The sequence below is a fragment of the Protopterus annectens genome, chromosome 16.part0 (genome assembly GCF_019279795.1).
Source record: "Protopterus annectens isolate FY-2018-M chromosome 16.part0, PAN1.0, whole genome shotgun sequence".
Classification (NCBI taxonomy): Eukaryota; Metazoa; Chordata; order Ceratodontiformes; family Protopteridae; genus Protopterus; species Protopterus annectens.
This window is the reverse complement of record NC_056750.1, coordinates 150,647,885-150,672,827: the sequence shown is the minus strand read 5'-3', so window position 1 is coordinate 150,672,827 and position 24,943 is coordinate 150,647,885.

The following is a 24,943-nucleotide window of genomic DNA, read 5'->3' as shown; positions in this document are numbered from 1 at the left end:
CAACTTCTCTTCTCTCAAACCCACACTCCTTCTGTAGATGCTATTACAAACCAGTGACTTACACCCTAACCCAGGACCCACAACATCAACAAAATCCCCCATCCCCTCTTCACCCTAAACCTTAACCTTATTATCCATTATTATACAAAGTCTGTCTAATAAAATTACCGAACTACATGCATGATGCTCACACTGTATCCCCCATATATTAGCACTATCAGAAACCTAGCTAAAACCACATATCAGTAATACACACTTTCTACCCCCTGGTTATAATAGCTATCGTCAAGACAGAGTCACAAAAAAAAGGTGGAGGAGTTGCAATTCTTTTCTCTGAACATCTGGATCTTTCCCCTTTCCCCACTGCCCCACCAGACTTCCATGCAGCTGAAATACTACTACTAAATTGCCACATCAACAATCAGAAAAAAATTGCTATTGCTGCAATCTATATTTCACCTGGCAAAAGCATCCTTATTATCAAAGATATACAATCCTGGATCTCTCAAACTATACCATATGAAACTATAATACTTGGAGACATAAATATAGACTGGAATACTTCAAATACTGAAGCCCCTGCCGAAAGCATCAATTTATTCAGATTTACACAACTAATCATTACCCCCACTCATCTAACCAAGCAGTCTAACTCAGGTTCTACACTCGACTGGATTCTAACCACTGACCCTCACCTCTAGCATAACCCATGCTCACTCCCATATGCATTACGTGACCACTTACCGATTCACATCCAAAGGCATTCACCCCAACCTAACAAACCTCATCTCTTTACATACTAATATAAACTCTCTGCCTCTGATCTTTCCTCTTTCAATGACAGACTCGCATTCATCAATTGGTCTAGCCTGCACACACTTTCTCTTAATGAAGCAGCACTAGACTTCAACAGCATATACCTAAGCATCCTTAATGACCTCGCACCACCCTTGTAAAATAAAAAATAAACTCCAATTATGCTCCCTGGCATACAAAAGATACTTGCACCCTTATGCACCAAAGAGACTCTGACTAGAAAACATGGATAAAATTCAAATCCCCTACTCACCATCAGTTGTCCAAAGAACTTAGGAATCTAACCAAAAGACAAATATACAATGACAAGAAAAATTTCTACTATAAAGCTCAATTCACCCATCAGTTCAACCCTAAAAACTCCTGGACAAATATTAGTGCTATCCTTAAACCTGGAAAACCTCAAACCCATAGCCCTTATCCCAATCTCTCCGCACAAGATAACACCCCTCTCCATAACAAATTTTTTTATTAACATCATCAGTAAACTAACACCAACAAAAATCCCCACACCATTTCTCCACCACAACCTGAAACAAAGGAGACACTCTTCTCTCTCAAACCCACCTCAGCCCTTACATTAATTCCGGCTTCCAAAAGCTTAAACCATGTTACCCTTCTGCTGACAATCTACCATCTCTCTTTCTCAAGCTAGCAGCCAAATCTATTGCCTACCCAGTCTCTATACTCATAAATAAATCCACTAAAGAAGCCACTGTACCTGACATCTGGAAATCTTTCTTTATAATACCCCTTCACAAAGGAGGCAACTCCACTGTTTCTTCCAACTATAGACCTAGTGCTATCCTTTCCCCCCATCCAAATCCTAGAAAAATATATACATTCCCAAATGCTCAAATATCTCATCCATAATAATCTCTTGACTCCTACTCAACAAGGCTTTTGGCCTAAACATAGCACCTCCATAGCCCTTCTGTCTTTCACTCACACTATTGCTGAGGCTCATGATAATAACAAACTGGTCTCAAGTGTATTCTTAGACATATCAAAAGCCTTTGACAAGGTATCCCACTCCATACTCCTAGCCAAACTTGCCAGCCTACATCTATCTCCCATCACCCTCAAATGGTTCTCCAGCTATCTAACAAACAGACAGCAATCAGTCAGATGGCAGCCTTCCTTCTATACTTTTTTACCCATTCATATAGGCATTCCCCAGGGCTCCATCCTGGGACCCCTTCTTTTTAATATCTTCACCAATGACCTCTATACCTCAACTTTCCTTCTACCCTTATACAACACACTGGCATTTCCACACTTATCACCACCTCTGACACACTGTCACAACTTCTCATTCTACCCTTATACAATACACTGATGATTCCACACTTATCACCACCTCTGACACACTGTCACAACTTCTCATTCTACCCTTATACAATACGCTGATGATTCCACACTTATCACCACCTCTGACACACTGGCACAAATTCTCATTCTACCCTTATACTATACACTGATGATTCGCACTTATCACCACCTCTGATACACTGTCACAACTTCTCATTCTAGCCTTATACAATTCACTGATGATTCCAAACTTATCACCACCTCTGACACAGTCACAACTTCTCATTCTAGCCTTATACAATACGCTGATGATTCCACACTTATCATCACCTCAGACACACTGGTACAACTTCTCATTCTACCCTTATACAATATGCCAATGACTCTACACTTATCACCACCTCTGACATACTGTCACAACTTCTCATTCTACCCTTATACAATGAGCTGATGATTTACAGTTATCACCACCACTGACAAACTGTTACAACTTCAGTCTCTCACACAAGAATCTTTCTTTTCTGTAGAAAATTGGCTAACTAACAATCAACAGATTTTGAATACAAAAAAAAAGAATACATTTCTCCTTTCTCCCTAAATCTAGTCACCATCTCAAACAATCTTTCATAATTTCCTCTTCTAACAAAACCATCATTACAGTAGAGCACCACACAAAGTTACTTGGTATGACAATAGACGATCAACTAAAATTTGATTTACACAAACAACAGTCCTTCAAAAAACAAACAAAAAATTAGGTCTCCTGTATTGGAACAAGAAATTCCTAACTACTGACTCTAGACCCTCCTTGGCCAAAGCCTACTTACTTCCAACCCTTCTCTATGCAATACCAGTTCTTACAAATCTCCAATCCTCTCTCCTTTCCAAATTTGAACAGACTTAGAACAAAGTTCCCAAATTTGCAGCTAACCTACCTAATATCACTCACCACTGTATTGCTGTAAAAAATTACACTGGGTGGAACTTCCCCACCATCTTAAACTCACACAACTCCAACTAACTCACTTTCTACTCAACAAACTCACTGTCTGTCCCTCCTTCTCCAATATTGTGACTTACCATACTCCTCCACACCCACTACAAAGTACTGACAAATTCCTTCTACAAACATACAAATCCAGTAAAACAATCAGTAAAATTTTATATAAATCCACAGTGTCTCACTTCAGGAACACTCTCCCTTTCACCTTACGTAGCATCCCAAACACAAACAACTTTAAACAAGAATCAAGACATTCCCTCTGTAAGTCATGGATATGCCCCTGTGAGGATCCTACTTAATTTGGAACCTACCACTCCCTCCACTTCCTAGAATCACCCTCTTGCAGTCTGTGTCTTAAGCATGTGACAGCTCTTACTTCACAAAAAAATAAAAATAAATAAAAAAATCAGATGATGGTATATTCTCACTAATCTTTGCCCAATAAATAATCATCTTTCTCCTGTATGGTTTGTTACAAATCCTCTGTGTATGTACTACAAGTCTTGTTATACTTGTTACTTTCTCTGTTTTTCTGTTACTCAACTTTGTGATTAATGTATAACTGTTACTTTATTATTACTCAATTTTGTGAAAATTTTGTGAAAACTGTATAATTGAACATTTTGTACATTTTGCTTGAGCTTTTCTTCTCGGGTCTCCACTGAAAATGGGCCTGTGATCAGTTGGACCAACCCAATTAACAAATGTGAAATAAATAAATAAATAAATACATTTATAACAATGTAGGATTACCAGCAGAGTGTAAAGGTACAGTGTCACTTGACCAGTGTGTTTCTTTGCAGTGGCACAAAAGAGGCACCTCAGTTTTCATGGAAAAGTACTGGTTCTTCCCAGTGATCTTAGTGGGGTGAATTAATCATGCCAAGTCCAGATTATGAATATAAAGTACTGTATCTGAATATTAATGATCAGTGCTATGTATAAATAGAATGTATAAAACTCCATACAAAACTGCAGTGCCAGATATAATGTATATTTTGTGCCTTTCACACGCATATCCCATGCTGCCCATCTTCCTTGATTTTAGTATGGGTTTGATCATTTATTTGCATTTTTGGGAGTTAATTTTTTTGTCACATTGTAAAGCAATTGTGTTAGCATTAACATTTTTCATGTGTGACAAGTGGAGTGGCACGTGATTTGAGGTAAGTTTTGCTTACTTTTGGTGCAGTTTCTAGTTTGGTGCGTAAATGTGGATTTTATAGGCTGGTGTTAAGAAGGGTATATAAACTTGCAAATTTTTTTGACATACAAAAAAGCTGTGAAATATCAAAAACTTTGTAATTGTGGAGGAATGCAGCAGATATGTAAAGCAACAAGTGCTGCAAAAATATATTTAAAAAAGACTGCATAGTGCCTGCTGATTTTCTGTTGTACATTGACATTCAGCTGTTTTGCATGTGTTCTAGTTTTCTAACTCTAAGACATGTTGGAAGGCTAGGTAGGTATCAAAGAGAATACCTCGTCTATGGAACAATCTTCTACTATATAACAATCAAAGTCCTTCTGTTACTCTGTTAAAACATAATTTGGATGAATGGATAGCAAAATACATATTTAGCATCTGTTTGTCATTCATGTCCCTCCTGGACAGGGGTAGCAAATAAATGCCCCAACTTATCTGTGTTCTTACTTCCTTTGGATTATATGTGTAGAGAATATAAGGATAGGCATCTTAAGATCCTCACAGAACAATAGCCTAGTAAATATCAATGAACCTATCGCCTTTCCTTCATGGGGAAAGGTAGTCAAGTGTCAAGTGCATGCACATACACACACACACACACACACACACACACACACACACACACACACACACACACACACACACACACACACACACACACACATACACTTTCAGACACACACACACACACACACACACACACACACACACACACACACACACACACACACACACACACACACACACACACACACACACACACATGCTCGTGTGTGCGCATGCATGCATGCTTCTGTTTAGGCAGGATGAATCAGTTGCAGAATCAGAAATGAGGATGGGGATGCATACAGTGCACTGCTTGTGCAAAACAGAGTGAACAAAGAAAACACATTCAGTTAGACAAGCATACAGATACCCAGGCATACATATAGTAGATATACATGCATAGGTTCATAGGGGTTTTCTGAGCTATCAGCTCAAGAGTCATTTTAACCTTAGCCAAGCTTATCCCAAATTTTTAAAAGATATTGCTGACTTGTGCTAATACCCCAAGGAATTTTATGGTTACAATATAGGCTTTTACACCTCAAGTATTTACTGGCTGCACCTGTCCATTAGAGACATACGTTCCAAATCAGGTGTAGATTTGCTATATCACATACAATGGTCAAGTTGCATTTGAATAGGTTAGGGATGAGCTATGGTTTACATTGATAGGAAGCCTGTTCCAGAAAAGGGATAATCTTTGAGACACATACCTGCTCTGTTTATGCTGTAGATGAGGTTTAGTTCCTTAGATCAGATATTTCTGATACTGTTTTTTTTTTTTTTGCAGATGTCCAACAGCTCCATCAGTGTGCAATCAGTGGATATCTTCTAGTCCAGTCATAAACTGCCAAGCTCTGTAGGAGACTGAGTACAGGGATAGGGTTTTGAGATGGTCTGCATAGGGCTTGTTGTATACTTCCTGTATTCTTTTTGTGAGGAAACGTTGTGATCTCTCAAGCTATTACAAGTGCCAGGTCAGGTACATGCTGAAGAGTGCATTGTATTCTATGACCAGTCTAATGAGAGCCATGCACAGTAGAACAATGACCTCCTTAGAACTAGATGCCATGCCCTTACTTATAAGTTGTGCAATGTAGAATGTTTTTCTCACTACAGTAGACACATGATTAAGGCCATGTTACTGTCAATGTGCATTTTCAGATCCCTGACCACTGGATCTACTTTTAGGGGTGTATTACTAATGTGGTAATTTCCAGGGGTGCTCATCTTTAATAGGCATACTATTATGCATTTTTTTTGCATTGAGTTTTAGCCCATGATTCTGCTACCAGTTGTTTGTCTGTGTCAAGCCCCCTTGAAGAGAAGAGAAGAGAATCTGTCTCTTTAGGTGTTTAGATGCCATTGATGTTTGCCTTGACCTCAGAGAACAAGATCTCAAAAAGGAGAGGCCGCAGCACAATCCTTGTAGGACACCACTAGTGACTGGCCTCTTTGTGGAGGTGGATTCCAATATGATAATGTCTAAAGTCTTATCAGTAAGCCAGCTGGCTATCAATTGGGTGCCATATGGGTTTATGCCGAATTTTCTAAGTTTATCTGCAATGCCCAGGTGAGGTATTGTGTCAAATGCCTTGTCCAGGTTCAGGTAGGCAGTGTGCACTATTTTACCCTTGTCCTCAGCTTTAGTGACATTCTTGAAAAAGTCCACCAGGTTAAGTAGGCATGACCTGCCTTTTACAAAACCATACTGGGTATGTCCAGAATCTGTAGGTTTCCTTTGTCATTGTTTACCAGAGCCATAGTAATTCTTTCCATGACCTTCCATATGAGACTAGACAGATTTATGGATCTGTAGTTTTCCGGGACTGTGGAAAGTCCCCCACCACACCTTGTACAGAGAGTAACTGTTGCAGTCCTCAATTTGTTTAGCATGAAGTTGTTTGGAGGCTATAGTTACACAGAGATTCAAGCAGTCCTGACAGATTATGTTTCCTGCTATTTAGAAGGCTTCCTGGGATATTATCATGGCCTATAGAAGCAGTGTTCTTGGCTTTAAAAAACTCACTGAGAACCTGCTTCCTAGTGATAGCTGGGGGAGAAATGGTGGAGGGTATTTCCTGGGGGGAAGCTGGAGATCATAGGAGTAAAATTGGAGCTAAAGCTATTGACCAGCAAACTTGCAATGTTTTTGACTCTCCCCACCCCAACCTTTCCTTCACTGTTCCAGTATAGCTCCTTCTCCCATTTCCTAACTATATGAACCATTCAGTTGCATCTAAAAAAAAAATCTTGCAGTTAACATTTATAGTAGACTCTCTATGTGTATGCCTGCATGTAATCTTAAAGGCTTGGTTATGATGTGGTATAATCATATCCATATTTTATCATGCTGCACAAATATATGTCTTGTCTTCGTATCTTCTAATCTATGGAGCTTTTCTCCCCGGGCCTCCTCTGAAAGCGGGCTACTACCCCAGTTGGACCATCCTGGTAAACAAATGTAAAATCAATAAATAAAATAGATAAATATATGTGGTTCCATTTACCATTAGTTTGGCACATTGTCGGGTGTTGCTGGTTGTCCTTAGCTTGTGAAACTAGATTTATTTCAAATTTGCCTTTGGTGAACATGATTAGTCTACTGAGTTCCTCTCTCAGATTGATGAGGGAGTTTTTACCTTGCTGTACAATGCCTTCCTACTTTTGGACATGATTTTCCTTCTTTTGTAGCCCAACCTATTTGTACTGAGATTCCACCAGAGTGGCTTGTTTTTGAAGGTTGTTTAATGTTTATATTGGGTAGGTACAGTGATGTCTGTGCAGCTATTTACATGACTGTGCATATTTTATGTGAACAATTTTGCATAGTCAGCTATGTACTCAGCATTTGGGGGAGACTGGAATTTGATAAACTGTCACTTAGTAGCAGGTAGTTAACACTGGAGGAGGTCTTAAATATTTGGATGTTAGCTGGTATCTTGGACTTAATATTTATTTCAAACGAGACAGCTTTATAGTACGACCTGACCAATAAGGATTTTACACCAGGAGGAGTGCATCTTTCTCCCATCTTTGTGAGGACCAGATCAAGGATATTTGTGCTCCTGGTGGGAGAGCAGACTAGTTGATCAAGGGTATTTGTTTTAAGAAAGTCTAGAAATCTCTGGGCCTACACGTTTGAGGTTGTGTACAATTTCAGTTAGTGCAGACATAGTTAAAGAAGCCTATGAATATTGTGTTGCATTGAATGGGGTGTGTCTCTAGTACATTCAAATATGTGGTGTGGGCTTTCTTGATCATGTAAGGGGACCTTTAGCTTGAAAGGATGTGGTATGGGACTTTACTTATGGTAAGTTGGCCACAGAGAAGCTCAGCTGTGTCATGTTTTTTGACCAGTCATGTGGTGTATTTGCATTTGATGTAAATTAAGTCTCCTTCATCTTTAGACTCTGCCTATGCAGTACCTGGCCTAACCATGTGAAAGGCACTCCAGCATTGCATTGCTGGGATGCCATCTGTGGCTTTAAATCAAGTCCTATAAATTCACAGATGTGTATATTCTCCAGGATAAAGATAACTTGAAGGAAGTGGAGTTTCCTGTTTAGACTCCTAGCACTGAGCAGTAACACTATTATATTATTTTGAGTCACTTTAGCTATGTCAGTAGGTTTATCAGGTTGGCACTGCCTAAAAAGGCACTATGGGGTGGACAAGATTTTAGCCAACATTTAAAAACATATGGGAGGAGGCAGGTGCAGACCAACCCTGACAAAGCTATGTGGTCTGTCTACTATATCCTCCCAGGCATACAAATATTGTACCCTCACTGAGTAACAACAAAACTAAGCCAATTATTAAAGCCAATTATCTTTTGTTCGTAATGTGGGATCATCCTTGGAGAAGGTAGAATGCTGATCATTGCTAGGCTCAGCATATATGGGTCTATGTATCTTGTCCATAGTATTTGTAATGGGTGTAGTGTGTGTGTGTGTGTGTGTGTGTGTGTGTGTGTGTGTGTGTGTGTGTGTGTGTGTGTGTGTGTGTGTGTGTGGTGTGTTACTGCCAACCTGCTTGGTGTTGTTTGCATTGGTAAGTGAGAGCCTTGGATTCAGTGACTTTGTGTAACTACATCTCTCAAATACCGTATCAGTTTGCTACATAATTAGATGGTTGTCAGTAGCATGAAACAATTTCTGCACTGCCTCAGGATACCCAAATTCACCAAATTAATTGAAGAGACAGTAGAAAAGTGCAAATCCTTGGTTATAGATCTTTAAATAATGTTTTTTAACTAGTGGGTGATAAACGAGGGGTTGACAACTGACTACTAGGTTGTTTTTTTTGCACTTGCAGGGCTATACTTCTCAACATGAAAGCCAGTTGCTTTTTGCACTGTTAGGCACTGGGGAAGCTTCTGAGGTCTTCTTTATAAGGGAAATTTTAATTCAACATACTTGTGATTATCCAGAGCAGTGTAAGGTGCCACTGCATAATGAGAAGTGTTGTGTAAACATGGTGACTTTATCCAGAGCAGTGTAAGGTGCCACTGCATGATGAGAATTGTTGTGTAAACATGATGACTTTATCCAGAGCAGTGTAAGGTGTCACTGCATGAGAAGTCTTGTGTAAACATGGTGACTTTATCCAGAGCAGTGTAAGGTGCCGTTGCATGAGAAGTGTTGTGTAAACATGGTGACTTTATCCAGAGCAGTGTAAGGTGCCACTGCATGACGAGAAGTGTTGTGTAAACATGATGACTTTATATCAGCACAGAACATTGCTAAAATAAACATAATGGCCCTCAATGACTAAGTCATAACAATGGTTAACCAAAGTGATTCTCAGCTCAGAGATAGATCTCACAACTTCCTATTGTTGCTAGATTGTTGACCTAATCCCTCTTAATTTAGAATCCCTTTATCAGGGCCGAAAGTAAAGGTATGTAAGAAGTACTAGCAACAATCACAAAGTAGCAAATTACACAGTAATACTGCCTAGAAGATTTTTCAAAGTGAAGATCTCAGCAGTCAGCAAACAATACAATATTAGGGCACATTAAAATTATTTAAACTACAGAGGTCAAAAAATAAAACAAACATAAGACTGTAGGACTTAAATACAGGTAACAAAGTGTAAGACAGTAAAAATAAACCTCTCCTCTGACAAAGACAGTGCAGGATTAATTCAGGACCCATTTCAGAGTGGAGTCAACACTCCAGTTTTCATAGCAGCACAGAAAACTGCTAAAATAATCAAACTGGCCCACTGGTCAATACTTGGTGTATTCCCTTAGCAGATATTGTATACACATAAAAATAGGCAGGGCGGCAAGGGTACAATGTGCTGCTTGTGCAAAATAGTGTGAACAGGGAATGGCATTCACTAGTAATATGATAAAATGCACCAATGTTTACCTCTTCCTGTGTCACTATCAGCATTCGATATACTAATGCATCAGAGAACCACAGTCCCATAGGTAATTACCTCACATTTACCTGCATTGCTCATAAACTTCAGGGCATATAAATAAAGTTTAGTACTTATTCAACCCAGTGGCAACTGCCATATTTTTAGGATGTGAGATGCCTTTACTAAGATTTTTCTTTATTAAACCAGAAACATCTTTATTAAATTATCATGTGTATCATAGGCAATCTTACATTTATATAAATGAAAAAAATACCAATATAATTTCAATTGCAAATATTATACATTACAAACCATGATGACACAACTGTAGTTGCAAACATTATACATCACTTATAATCTTTCCAGTCATTGCCAGTTAAACATGGCATATCTCATTCAAACCTTGCCTTCTTTTAAACCTCGTTCTTTCCCTGCATGTATTGTTCCCACAATTCCCAAATTTTCCTATGCAATTTTCTCCTACCCTTTTCTAAAGATCCCAATTCCAGTTATTTTATCTCTGTTACTATATTCACTACTTCTAGTACAGTTGGTCGAGACTTTGATTTCCATTTTCTAGTAAATGCTTTTTTGGCAGCCACCATAATTAGATTCAACGAGGCCTTACTATGTCTAGGCAATTTCTAGGCATTTCCAATTCTCTAACATAGCTAAAAATATATATATTTACTTAGTTACAGCAATTTGCTCACCCAGTATCTCAGACAGAGCAGTCTGCAGAGAGTCTTTAAAGTCTGCCAACTCATTACATTCCCAGCAAATATGTTCCCAGTTACCTCTTTCTTTACCATCACACCTCCAACATTTGTTGTCTACCTGAGAAAAAATTCTTTGGAATCTAAGTGGGGTATAAAAATACCTAAGTAAACACTTCCAAGCAAAGATCCTAAATCTTCTTGACTTTGTTGCATATTTGGGAGACATACATATATACCCCCATTGTTTCTTTGTGAATTGCTTATCAAATCTCTCTTCCCAGTCCTTTCTAACCTGCTGTAATTGATCCTTATAGATATCATGCAATATTTTATATGCTCTACGAATTATTCCTTTCTTAACAGTAGTTTCTGTTCTAGATTCTACTAAAAACTCTATCAGTGCTGATCTGTCATTTAGCCCCCCCCCCTATTTCTTTTTATTTGCCTGTACTATGATATCACTCCTTGATAGGGAAGGCAATCTTTAACCTGCAGTCCAAATAAATTATTGACATCATCCCATTCTATTAGCTTTCCCTCTCTACTTATTTGTTCCCAATAGCTTGGTTCCTTTGACAGTTTTCTCCAATAAATTTCAGCCCCGTCTTGTCTATTGTCCTTAAAGGTCTGTATCTAAAATCCCAGTCTCTCGTTGTTTCTTGAGCTTTCACCCTGTTTCATCATCATCTTTTTCCACTTTGAATTATAGTTTTCTGCTTTTGCTGTGTATAGGAGCCTTAACTCTGTTGCTCTGAAATATCCCTTCACATTGGGTAATCCCAATCTGCCTTGGTCTGTTGGAAGAATCAGCTTATCCCACTCGACTATTGCTGTTTTCTCCACCCAGATAAAATCCTTCGGCTCTTTATTAATTGTTATCCACAACTTCTCTTGTTGATAAAAATATACCTGACCTGTGTATAAGACTAAAGGGACTACAAACATTTTAGCTGCTTGTATATTACTATCAATATCCATATAACAGAGCCTTCATTTTTTCAGTTTTTGAATTATCTTTTGTTTAGTCTCTTCCCACATATCCTTAGCCACATCAGAATCAATTTAAGCCATACTCCTAAATACTTCATTTTATCATGTCCCTATAAATATGGATATTGATTAACCAATTTGTAAGTGGGTACATAATTTACTGCTATTGCCTTTGTTTTAGCTTCATTAATTTTAGATCCCGTAAGGTTTTGACCTGTCTCAAAATGTTCCATAACACCATAATATCCCCTTCTGTTTTTGTCAGATATATAAATAATATCATTTGCAAATAGAGCCAGCTTTTCTTGACTACCATACATGACTCACACTTTTTATCCAATTTGCTTATCAAACTATGATGTGAAGCTAGGTTATACAATGAAAGTGACTTTTTTTCAAATCTTCTGTAGTCTCTTTTTCTACTAACCTATTCCCACAGGTGATGTATAGGTTTACCTTTACAAACCCGAAAATCACAAGTGCGATTGCTCATATGAGCGAATCCAAAGTGCGAAATGCAAAACCACGACAGTTTCTGATGTTCGAAAATCAGCAAATCGAAAAGCAGATTCGCTGTTTTTCGAACAAAAAAGTTGAATACAAATTTTAATGCAAGGAGGCAAGACCCCCTGCACCCCCTATATGGGGGCTGCACCCCCACACCCCCCTACTTTAATATACTAACTCTGAGATCGCACTACAGTGAGTAAAGGGTCCATTTCCCGATTCCCACAATAGTGCAATCTGCACCCAAATTGCAGAATCTGCAATGAGTGAATGTTACTGTGCATTCGCTCTTTCACATTCAAATAATTTTTCATTTGATGTTTAGAAACTTAGCAAACATCCTTTCGAGTTTATGTCGTTCGTCCATATGCAGAACGCACATATAAAGGTAAACCGATGTATATATTGCTCTTTACTACAAGCTGCCTATCCAATAATTTATTTATTCTTTATTTATTTACTAATTTGTCATTGTTGACTGGAAAGTCTAACTGGGCAGTGTGCTTTTTACATAGGATACCCGACTGGAAAAATTTCATCATAGTATATTCTTATTAACAACTGAATTTCAGACAGTTATCAGTAAAACAACAATTACATTTCACATAAAAGGCAAACATTAATTACAAGAGATGTATATACAGTGAAGTATTTAGTCTATACATTTCTATACATTTCTGCTAGCTCTAAATTTTTGGAATAAGTAAATAGATTTACTCTGTAGAAGGGGAAACTGTTGAAAGAAAGTTCAGTGTTCTTACATTTCAGTTTGTAAAGAGTTCAAGAGATATAATGATGTGTATAACTGAGAAGTAAGTTTAGGAGGGGAGATATTAGTATTGTATAGGGGAATAGTGGTAACAGTATTTGAGTGACAAAGCATGGTATAGGATTAGTTCTGTCTTGGCTGCCTGTTTCAAACTGGTGTTTCTGGAAGGTTTATAACTTGGGTATATAGGAAATGCATGTGAGGGATAGGGCAGTTACAAAAAGAGAAAGGTGACAAGTAGTGTGTATGTAAGAGAAAGATGAGAAGTAGTGTTTAAGAGGGGGTGAAGAAGGGTGTATTGATTCAAGTACAGGAAGGCAAAAGGTTAGCAAAGGGTAATAAAAAGTTTGTGTTTCACCAGAGGACTCAATCTGGTGATGAACATGAGGATGACAAGGGATCTGTAAATTATTGCTTGAGCTTCATTTTATAGTTTTGGAGATTTATAGTCATTTGTACTTGTGTAGGGATGTTGTTCTAGAGTTTGGAGGTGTAACAGGAGTATAGTGAGTTCCCTGATGAATTATTTGTTTTATTGGTACTTAGTAGAACTTCATCACCAGAATGGAGGCATCTTGTGTGGGGCAATAGTATATTTTTAATGCAGAGAATTTTTTAGGATAATCTATCAGTCGGTATGACCTAACTAGCAGTGACTATGTTAGTTATTTGTTAAGCTCCAGCCAGTTTATTTGTTTTAAGGCTTGGCAGTGGTGGTTCAGTATGGAGTGTTGGTAGCTAATTTAGCTACTTTATTGTAACAAGAGGTTTGTTTGGATTTTAATGTAGAGATTAGGTTTGTAAGGTTAGGTAGGCTGAGTCATATAAGATGGTTGGAAGTAAATAGGATGAAGCTAGAGTTTTTCTTGCTGGGTCTGTAAGGTACTGTTTGGACCTGTAAAGAGAGCCAGGTTTCTGGTACATCTTTTTATTTGCTTGAAGAATATGTATATCAAATTTAAGATTGTCAATTTAAGTATTATTTGCAGATATAACAAAGAAAGATTGTTTTGATTCAAGTAATGTTTTGTGGTGAATGGCATCAGTTTTGTTTTATTGGGATTGAAAAGCAGGTTTGAATTTTTCAGCCAAGATTCAACTGAAGACAAAGAAATCTGAGTGATTTCTTGGAGTATGGATTTTGGTGGCTCTGTACATATTAAAGTTGAATCATCTGCTTATTGTACAATATTTGCTTGGTCTATGGCAGTGTAAAGCTTGTTTACAAAAAATATTAAAGAGAAGCGATCATAGTATAGAGGTTGGTATGATACTGTGTCAAAAGCTTTGTATAGGTGTAGAAACATGGCTGAAACTAGTTTACCATGGTCCATAAGCTGGTTTATAGTACTGGTTAAGTGAAGGAGGGTAATGTTTTACTGTAACGGGGTCTGGAAATCATGTTACATTTCAGAGAGCAGGTTATGTAAATTTAGGTGATATAGAAGCTGAGGATGAATATAGTGTTCATGTATTTTTCATAGGGGGAGATGACTGCAGTGGTCCTGTAGTTATTGAACTCTACTAATGTGACACCTTTGTGTAAAGCTATTATAAAGGATTTTATTTCCAGATGGAAGGAATGTGTTTTTCTATATAGATCTATTTATTAAGAACAGGAAATCCAGTTGCATCTGCAGTCATTTTTAAATAGTCTGACATAGAGTTAGTCAGCAGGGTGTATAGTTTTAGCTTATGTAATTTTTTTTAATGGTAGCGATAGGCACTAGTCTGAAGTCAAATGGCTGAAGCAATTTAGCAGTGGCTGCTAGCACTGAGAGTGTAGTGGAAGTATTAATGTTTGTCAGGGACATTACAATCTGTATAAAATAGTTGTTATACTGTTTGGGAATTAAACCAATAGTATTATTGGAAGTAGGTGTGGGGTTGGTAATTTGGCCTTGATGTAAAAGTTTGTTTATGGATGTCCAGAACAGTTTTGGGGTGTTTTGATGTTTATTTTTGAGGGTGAGCGTGTGGTGTGGAAGAGCTACCTCAGCAGGCCTAACCACCCAGTGGTGTAAACATTGGGTGGAGATGACTGGCACTGTTAAAGAGACACCCTGACCCCATGTGCTAAAATGGGAAAAAGGGGTTGTGGATAGATGTATAGATGTTATATAATAGGTTTGCTTGTCAAGTTTTATGTGGTATTTTGTCCTATTCCTTAGATGCCTGAAAAGTTACAATCTATTTTATATTCTGCTTTTGTGCCACTCTTTCCAGGCTTTGTCATGCTGTACCATTTATTTTCTAGTATCCTTTGTTGTTAATGGTGCAGGCTTAGATTTGATCCTTTTGGTACATACCGGGGCAAGGTTATTGAGATTTTTTAGGAATATATCATTGAAGTATGCAACAGCAAAGTCTAAGGGCATAGATTTTAGTATTTTCCTGTTATAGTCTGTTAAGTCTTGACAAAAGTATGTTTGTCAAAATTTGCTGAGTTGAAAACATGGTTGTAAATTACATGTTTATTGTGGATATTCTAACTACTGACTGCATTAATTAGGTAAATGATCACTTACACTATATGAAAGGCTATCGGCTGTCCTAATTTTCTTAGGACTATTAATAAGAATTTGGCCTAACATTGATTGCCTATCAGTGCTTTGTGGACTGTAGTAAGTGATGTGATTAACTATGGATAGCCATATAGGTTTATGGAAACAGATAGGATGTTGCTGTTGATAGGTTGCCAGCCTACATTTAGGTCTCCTAGTATTATTGCTTCCTATTGGATATGGTGGGATATCAAGCATGGAATATTTTCCGCAGTCAGGAAATATTGTCAGGCACTACCTACACCTACACTAACAGACATTAGATTTTTATACTTCTTAACTTCTTACTCATGAGGGAGTGCAGATGTATCTGAACTTCTGCTGCCAATAAGCATAGGGAGTTTAGCCATATAAAAAATGCTGATGGTGCTAATAGGGTATGCAGGGAAGGTTTATCCCAAACAATAACTGGTACCAGAATCATGAATTGAAACTAAACTCCAAGAAATACATTATCATATCCTTTGGGAAGTCATCTACTCCAGAGAACTGCCAAATTGACAATGGCCCTGAGAAGTGACCCAGTTGTTTGGCATTTGGGAACCTGTGTGTACAGTGACCTAACTTTTGACCAACATGTGTCCAGATTCATAAGAAAGTCTTTGTATATTGCACTTATAAACAAACTGATTGTGACTAGATCTAGAGATGTTATTGTCCCCCTTTACAAAACCCTCATCAGGTCAACCATTTTATATAATGCCCACTTTGGCATGTATCTTTCCAAACCCATATAGGTGGCAGTACACTAAACACTGAAAGTTTGATAAGAGACTTAGGGACACAGGTGGACAATGGTCTCACCTTTGATAACCACATCGCCACAACAGTCAGGAAATCCTTCTATGTGGCACACCTCATCACTAAGGGCTTTTCATCCAGAAAAAAGGAGGTCATTGTCCCACTGTACTCATCCCTCATTAGACCCATTATAGAATACAATGCCCCATTTGGTATGTACCTCTCAAGACATCTGCAACAACTGGAAAGGCCACAGAAATACCTCACTAAAAGAATCACAGGCCTAAAGCAGATGCCCTATGCTGACCGCCTTAAAAAACTCCAGCTATACTCTGTTGCATATCTTCTACTCAGAGGCGATCTTTGCTTAACATACAAGGCCATGTCAAACCCAGAGCTGCTGGACATGCTACACTTAAAGAAATCCCAATCCCTCAGAGCCACACGCTCCAAGGATCTAAACCTTGTCATCACAATAAACAAAACATGCTGGAGGGATAGGTTCCTGACCCAGAGACTCCCCAGACTCTGGAATAGATTGCCCATACATGTCAAGCAGAGTGCCTCTTTGGTCCTCTTCAAAAGGAACCTTGATGATTGGATGGGAGAAAGGAAATTCACCCCGGGGATCACGTCAGTCGCCCTGCTAGACAGGGCCCAGGGAAGCAAATAGTGTGGGAAGAAATAGCCAGGGAATTTTTATGGCTAGGCTTGTATAGGCCCTAGGGCCAATAGCCTAGCACCAACCTATGAACCATACAAAAATTGGAATACCCACAGAGATACCTTACTAAAAGTATAAAGTCCTAAATAATAGGTCTTCCATGGACCACCTCAAAGATTTATCACTATACTCAGTATCCTACAGAGTGCTTAGAGGTGACATATCTGGCATAATACAGATGAACCTATTGAACATCAGCAAGTCAAACGGCATAAGAAATACTCATTCCGGGTATCTAAACTAAATGTTGTGGAGAGACAGATATCTATCACAAAGGCTAACTTTTCCAGAACAGACTATCCATTCAAGTAAAACAAAACTCATCCCTGTCCATATTCAAATGCAACTTGGATCTAAGGATGGGTAATAGAAAATGTACTCCAGGATTGCCCCTTGTGTCACTAATGGATAGAGGCAGTTCCTAAATGCTGCATCCCTTACATGGGTCCCCTTAAATTATCTATAGTATGATCACACTTATCCTTACTAGGGCTAATATACAATTATCAGCCATGGGATAGGTAAGACCAATCAGGAAATGTTAATTCAAGCACCAAAAGGGAAATTGGCTAAGCTTAAAATGTCCTCCAAGTGAACCTATGTTGTGGTAGTAAATAGTTTTAAAAAATTGTTTTTTTTAGATCACTAAGTGCCCCTCTCATCATCCACCCCCCCCCCCCCAGTCTTTAACAGCTTCTGGTGCCTCTGATACATAGACAGCTGCTGAGGAGTATGGCCAGTTGTATGCAAAGGCAAACTGGTCACCATTCATCTAGATGTTCTTTACTATGTGGCCTAGTTGTGGGAATGCTTCAGTCAGATAACAGCATATGCATGTATGTTCTAAAGTGACATCAGGGATGTATCTGTGATAACCTGCACTGCAAGGTGCATCTGCATCCATGAGCTATGTATATAATTGACATGTAGCAGATTATATTGACATGTAGTGGTGAAAATGGCACTTATGATCCAGCATTGCTACTGGCATGTTATCTGAATGCATTCACATGTCCCACTGGCAGATGCTCCAGCTCCAACAGGTCAAATCATACCAGATGTCAGTGGGTCATATTTAGCCCATGATTCTGACACCATGCTCAAATGCACAATCCATTAACAAAGTGTCACTGTCAAAAATGCTAACACTGGAGACCACAGAAATCACCCATGGTTGAGAAAGTGGGGGAACAAGATGAACCTCTGGCATCCCCTTTGTTTAGCAGTGGTCATCCTATGAATGCTAGCCCCTCCCAAGTTACAAGTTGCAAGTCACCAACATAGATTGCATCACTAAGATGTACTGCTTCTGAGGTGCATGTGCCAGCCATAGGGAACATGTGTAGGTGGCCATCACTATCATCACTCTAACACTTTCCTTTACCTGGATGTCCCCTTTGGCATCAGTCAATGGATGTAAGATATGTATACTTTGGAAATAAGTCTCTGGGAAAAAATTAGCACTCCATTTGCTTGCTAGTACGAACTATGAACTTATAAACAATGTGTTTTCATTCTGAATAGGGGGTGCCATTTTGAATAAGGTCAGAGCAATGCTGGGTGTTATTCCTTAGTTTTTTAACATTACAAAAGAAAGATTTTTAATTGCCCTTAGCCGCAGTTATTAACCCATGTTCTTAAGCTACTTTAGTAGATTTAAAAATGTCTCTGCTTAATTTCTTAACCTAACCACAGACATATTAGCTTCAGTTGCTAACTATGTTCATTGGATTTGATTACTGGCTTGGATTACTGATTTAGTGGCAGGGAGTAATGAATGTGCCCATCCTGGGGGGCATACTTGTGATGCTGCCTAGGGCATGGTCCAAAGAGGATTTGTCCTCATACACAACCAGCGAGTGTGGGAAAAGGGAAGAGTACATAGGGTATGTAAAAAAAAACAAAAAAACACTGGACAGAAACCAAGCCCCAAGGATGCCCTTAAGATCCATGACCATCCCTAGCAACATTGGAGGAAGACTGGGGGGGGGGAGGTCGGAGAATGCTGGTAGACCTCACGTGGATGTGAGGCATTGAAACTCAGACTGGTATAAATGTGGTCAGAGGGAACCAAACAAAAATAGAGTATAGAAAGAAATATTATTATCTGATATTAGGGATGAAATCAGAAAAGAAAGATCTTTGTAAATTGACTGTAAATAGAGGGCATATCTGTGTGTGTGTGTGTGTGTGTGTGTGTGTGTGTGTGTGTGTGTGTGTGTGTGTGTGTGTGTGTGTGTGTGTGTATGTGTGTGCGTGCACGTGCTTGTTTCTGTGGATGCACCATCAATGGCAACCCCCTAAGCACACAACCTGTGGTGACAGACCTGGGTACTCAGGTTGACAACAATCTCAAATCCAACCATCAGGTAGTGGCAGTGGTCAGAAAAGCCTTTTTCTTGGTTCATCTCGTAAGTAAAGGGATTGCATCAAGAAAAATGGAGGTTACTATCTCTCTGTACTCCTCCCTCATTAGGCCAATAATTGAGTATAATGCTCCATTTGGTATGTACCTCTCCAAACACCTGCACCAACTGGAAAGGCCACAGAAATGCCTCACAAAGAGAATCCATGGCCTCCAACACCTATCCTATGAGAAAAGGCTCAAATCGCTATCACTCTACCCGTATCATACAGATTGCTCAGAGGTGATCTGTGTCTCGCCTACAAGGCAATACCGGCCCTACCCTACTAGGGATGCTCCATATTCGTAAGTCTAACTCCTCACCCATTACCCCCTTGAAAGGCCTAAATCTAATATGCAACATTAACAAAACCTGCTGGAGAGGCAGGTCTGTCTCCCAGAGGCTTCCCATCTCTGGAATACACTTCCCATACATGTCAAACAGAGTACCTTGTTGACCCTCTTCACATGCAACCTTGATGAGTGGATGGGAAACCACAAATTTGTCCCAGGGATTCCACCTGTGTCCCTCATAAACAGGGGTAACAGGTGCTGATTGAGGTTTCTTTTTTGGGGATAAACTCTTGGGTAGGCTTGTAAGAGCCCCAGGGCCATTAGCGTAGTAACCTCATATGATCCTATGATAATGTTGTAACCTGGTGGGATATAAATATGGCTGCTAAACAAAGAGTTTTCCTATTATTGATTATGAAGTGTGATATAAGTAGTTCTCCATTATTAAACTGTGGTATCTCTCTCTTTAATTTCTCTAAGTCTTTTGGATTTCTAATACCATAACTGGAATGGATCCCATTCCTAAGTCAAAGTATGATTAAAGTTTTTGAAATTAGTATTGTTTTGGTTGTAATGTTAGCCAGAAGAACTCTTCACAGCATCCACAATGTACCCAGAATTCACTCCTTCTTTCCCCTACTGACTGTTGTTTGGGATACAAGGCATTGTCAAACCCCACACCTGACGGACCTCCTCCATATCTGCAAAACAAACAGCACCAGAAATACCCATTATAAAGACTTAAACCTTGTCTGTGATATAATCGGACCTGCTGGAGAGTCAAGTGTATATTACAGAGGCCTTACACACAGCAGTTACCTCTGATTTTCACTGTTTGCAGAAAGAAATAAAGGAATACGTAGTAGACAGGCATTTTTCTTCCATCCCAATAGCCTAGTCAGCTATAAATTCACACAGCTAGATAGAAACTGCATGCTTACAAATTAAATAAGCAGCAAAATCAGTGGGCCGGAATCAGGCCTCCAACTCTGACTCAAGATGCCCACTCCACCTATCTGGACCTCTTTGAATCTATCAGGATTCAAACCCTTACTCGGATCTTGGACAACTTTAACTATCCAACCATAGACTGGAAGATATACTCATGCCAAAACACAAATGCCCAAAGATTCCTCGATTTCATCAATGCAAATTCCTTGGGCCAATTGGCTGACACCCCTATAAGAGGTGAAAATATCTTGGACTTGGTATTAACCAACATGAGTAACCACTGCAGCATCCCTGCAGTGTCATCACCCCTGGTAAGATCCATCCACAAAGCAGTAATTTTCAAAGTCACCACCTACCCCGACCACCCCTAGCTAAGGTCAAACAAAAAACTTCTCCAGAGCTGATTACAACCTCTTGAGGGAAGTTCTAAACAGCTTCACAGCCCCCTCCCCCTCCACAGAAACTGGCACATATATCCAAACTTACACCAAAGTACTATATGAGCATTTATATAGCTGCATGGAATCAGGAATACTAGACAGGACAAAATTCTCCTTCTCAAGGAAGAGTAAACCTGTCTGGTGGACATCTGAAATAAATACTCTATAATAAAAGGAAAAAATTGCTATCCAGAACCAAGAAGGAGCAGGTGTCTAATTGGAAGCAAACTTGTCTTACCCTGAACAAGCAAATAAGAGCACTAGTGAAATCCTCCAAAGCAAATTTTGAGTCCAAACTGGTCACATCTACTAAAGACAATCATAAGGCTTTCTTCACATATGTCCGCAATTTTAAGGGAAGCACTCAGATCTGCTCAGAACTGGTGGTCAAGGACAACCCATACATAAACCCTGTAGACATAGCCAACTTGCTGGCAGACAGATTCAGTGAAAACTTCGCTCTTCTGTCCCCCATCAGTGAAACAGGAAATCCCCAATACCTGCCCCTCTCCCCTTATCTCTAGGGAGCAAGTCATGACTGCCCTCTCAAAGGCAAAAATACAGCCTCCATGGGACCCAATAACATTCCAGGCTGCATCCTACATGAACTCAGGGAAGAACTTGCAGCACCATTAAGCACCATTAGACACCCTATTAAATCAAAGCCTGAGTACCAGCTTCATCCCAGCTTAGTGGAGGACAGCTACTGTCATCCCTTTGTACAAAGCTGGAGTGTCCATCAATCCAGGAAATTATAGACCCATCAGCCTAACTAGCCTGATCTGCAAGGCCATGGAGCAGATTATTATGGACCTCATTAACAAGGGCATTGGCAACCTCGAGACACTTGATCCCACAGAGTTTGATTTTGTCAAGGGGAGGTCATGCCTGTTAAGTTTGGTCAACTTCTTTGAGGCAGTCACCAAGGCCATAGACAAGGGGAAGACAGTGCACACTGCCTACCTTAACCTGGCCAGGGCCTTTGATACTATTCCCCACTCAGTATAATAAATAAACTCTCTGAACTAGGCATCAATTCATATGTTACCAGATGGATAGCAAACTGGCTCACTGATAGAACCTACCTAGTCAAAATGGGGGAAGCCACCTCAAGTAGTAGACCTGTAACAAGCGATGTACCCCAGGGTTCAGTCTTGGGGCCTCTGCTGTCTGGGATGTACTTCACAGAGGTGCAGGCCAAATCTAGTAGTCTATGGTTGACCAAGTTTGCAGATGACTGCAAGCTGGGTGCTGGAATCAATTCCCTTAGTGATGTGGACATCCTCCAAGAGGGTTTCAACCAAACAAATGACTGGTGCCAGAAACATGACCTCAAACTGAATGCCAAAAAATGCATCATCATCCCTTTTGGGGAGAATGACATCCCTACAAATTATCACATTGATAATAAGGCACTATAAGGAACAAAGCATGCAATCAGTCGTGAGGGACTTGGGAACCCAGGCTGATAGCAAACTGACTTTTGACCACCATATTGCCTCCATTGTATGGAAAGCTTTCTACATGGCCTACTTCATTAGTAATGGTATCTCATCCAGGGACAAGGTGGTCATAACATCCCTGTATTCTTCCCTTATAAGACCAGTTATTGAATACAATTCCCCTTTCAGCATGTACTTCACAAAGTACATGCAGCAGCTGGAGAGGCCACAGAGATTCCTCACCCAGAGAGTCCAGGGCCTCAAATATCTACCCTAAACAGATAGGCTAAAATCCCTGTCCCTCTACTCAGTCTTCTACAGACTTCAGAGGTGACCTGTTTCTGACATACAAAGCAATCTCAGACCCCACCCTGATGGGATTGCTGCATATCCACAAGTCAAGCTCAATTCGAGTATCCCACATGTGAGACCTCGACCTGGTCTGTGACATCAATAGGACTTGTTGGTGGGACAGATTTGTTTCCCAGAGACTTCCCCTTTTGTGGAATAGACTCCATCTCCATGTAAAGCAGAGTACCTCATTAAACCTTTTTAAGCACAACCTAGATAACTGGATGGGGAACAGAAAATACAGCCCTGGGATTCCACCTTTGTCCCTGCTGGACAGTGGCATAGGGTTCTGACTTGTTGGAACATGGGCTGAATTCTTGGCTAGGCTTCTAAGGGCCTCAGGGTCAATAGCCTAGTAAATTCCAGTGATCCTATGATTTTATGATCATATGAACACCTACACTAACAGTACATCTGTATAAAGGGCATCTCTACCACATTTTTGTGCTGTCTATTCACTCAGAAAGATTATATTAAGTGTAGCCATAGTCTACACATTGTGGTAATCTTTATGAATCCCCCTCGACATTTAAGGCTGCAAGAAAATCAATAGGAAAACCAAAGTTAGGAGGAAGAACGTGGGAGCTATGATTGTGTTGTCTATTCACTCAGAACAGTGTACACTTAATGTAGGCATTCATGAATCCAGCCCAGTGAGATTTATAAGACTAATGGTGATGAAGATCATTTTTGTAACAGCTGACAGAGCAGACACTACTAAATTAGAAGTGGGAGATTATTTTGATCTGGAAAGAAATGATATACTAACAAATGGAAATTTGATTATTACTGGAAATGGCACTTATATTTGCAAAGATAATAATAATGAACATCAAATAGGTTATTCTTTCCCGGAGTAAAAATACAGGATATGAATGAGGCCTTAGACTGTCTTTATGCAAGGAAGTATGTATGTGTTCAAATGATCTCATTGCCAAAGACCCATTGACTCTTAGTATGGAAATTATAGTCCTCTTAGAAAGAATAGCTTGTTGAAGTGTTAGAACATATTTTTCACAAATCACATGTAGGGAGAGTCAGGTTGGTGTGAATAAAAAAAAAAAGTTTGGGTAAATACCTACAATTACAAAAATGCCCGTTTTCAAAAGTGGAAATGTGTAGAACATCCAAGAGTAATTTTAGCCACACCTGTATTTTAGAGAGGTCAAGACAACGAAAGAACACTTTTTGCAGAAAATATATTGCAGTAATGGACTAAGACAAGACTGGATTTTTGCTAGGTCTGAAATGTAATAGTTCAGAGATAGCAGCGTTTGATTCATTTTTGAAAGTTGTTAATACTAGGAGCATCCTGTTTACTATATTCACGTAAAATCGATGTATATTGTTTGTGAAAAATGATTAAACATCAATGACCAGAAACCAATTATGACAGGGTTTAAATGTTTTTTTTTTCTGTAACAGACATTCTAACAAAAAAAAAATCAGGTGAAGATGTTAAAACTATGGATTAAAGATTGTTATAAGACTTGTGATTATTATATGTTTGATGGTATCACAGATACTGTAGATTGTGTAACTCTGACAATAAAGACAACTCTGGAACAGATTACAATTATTGGAGTGTATAGACCACCAAAGTCAAATGTCGATGACCGAGAGGATTTCATATATTACATGCATGAAACACAGGAGCGAAAATAATAGTAACAGGGGATTTAAATTTACCAGAAACAGGCTGGAATAATATTGATTCTACAACATCAGTAGTTTATAACACATGTTCAAGAACATAAATTGCTACAGATTGTAAACAAACCTACCAGGGGA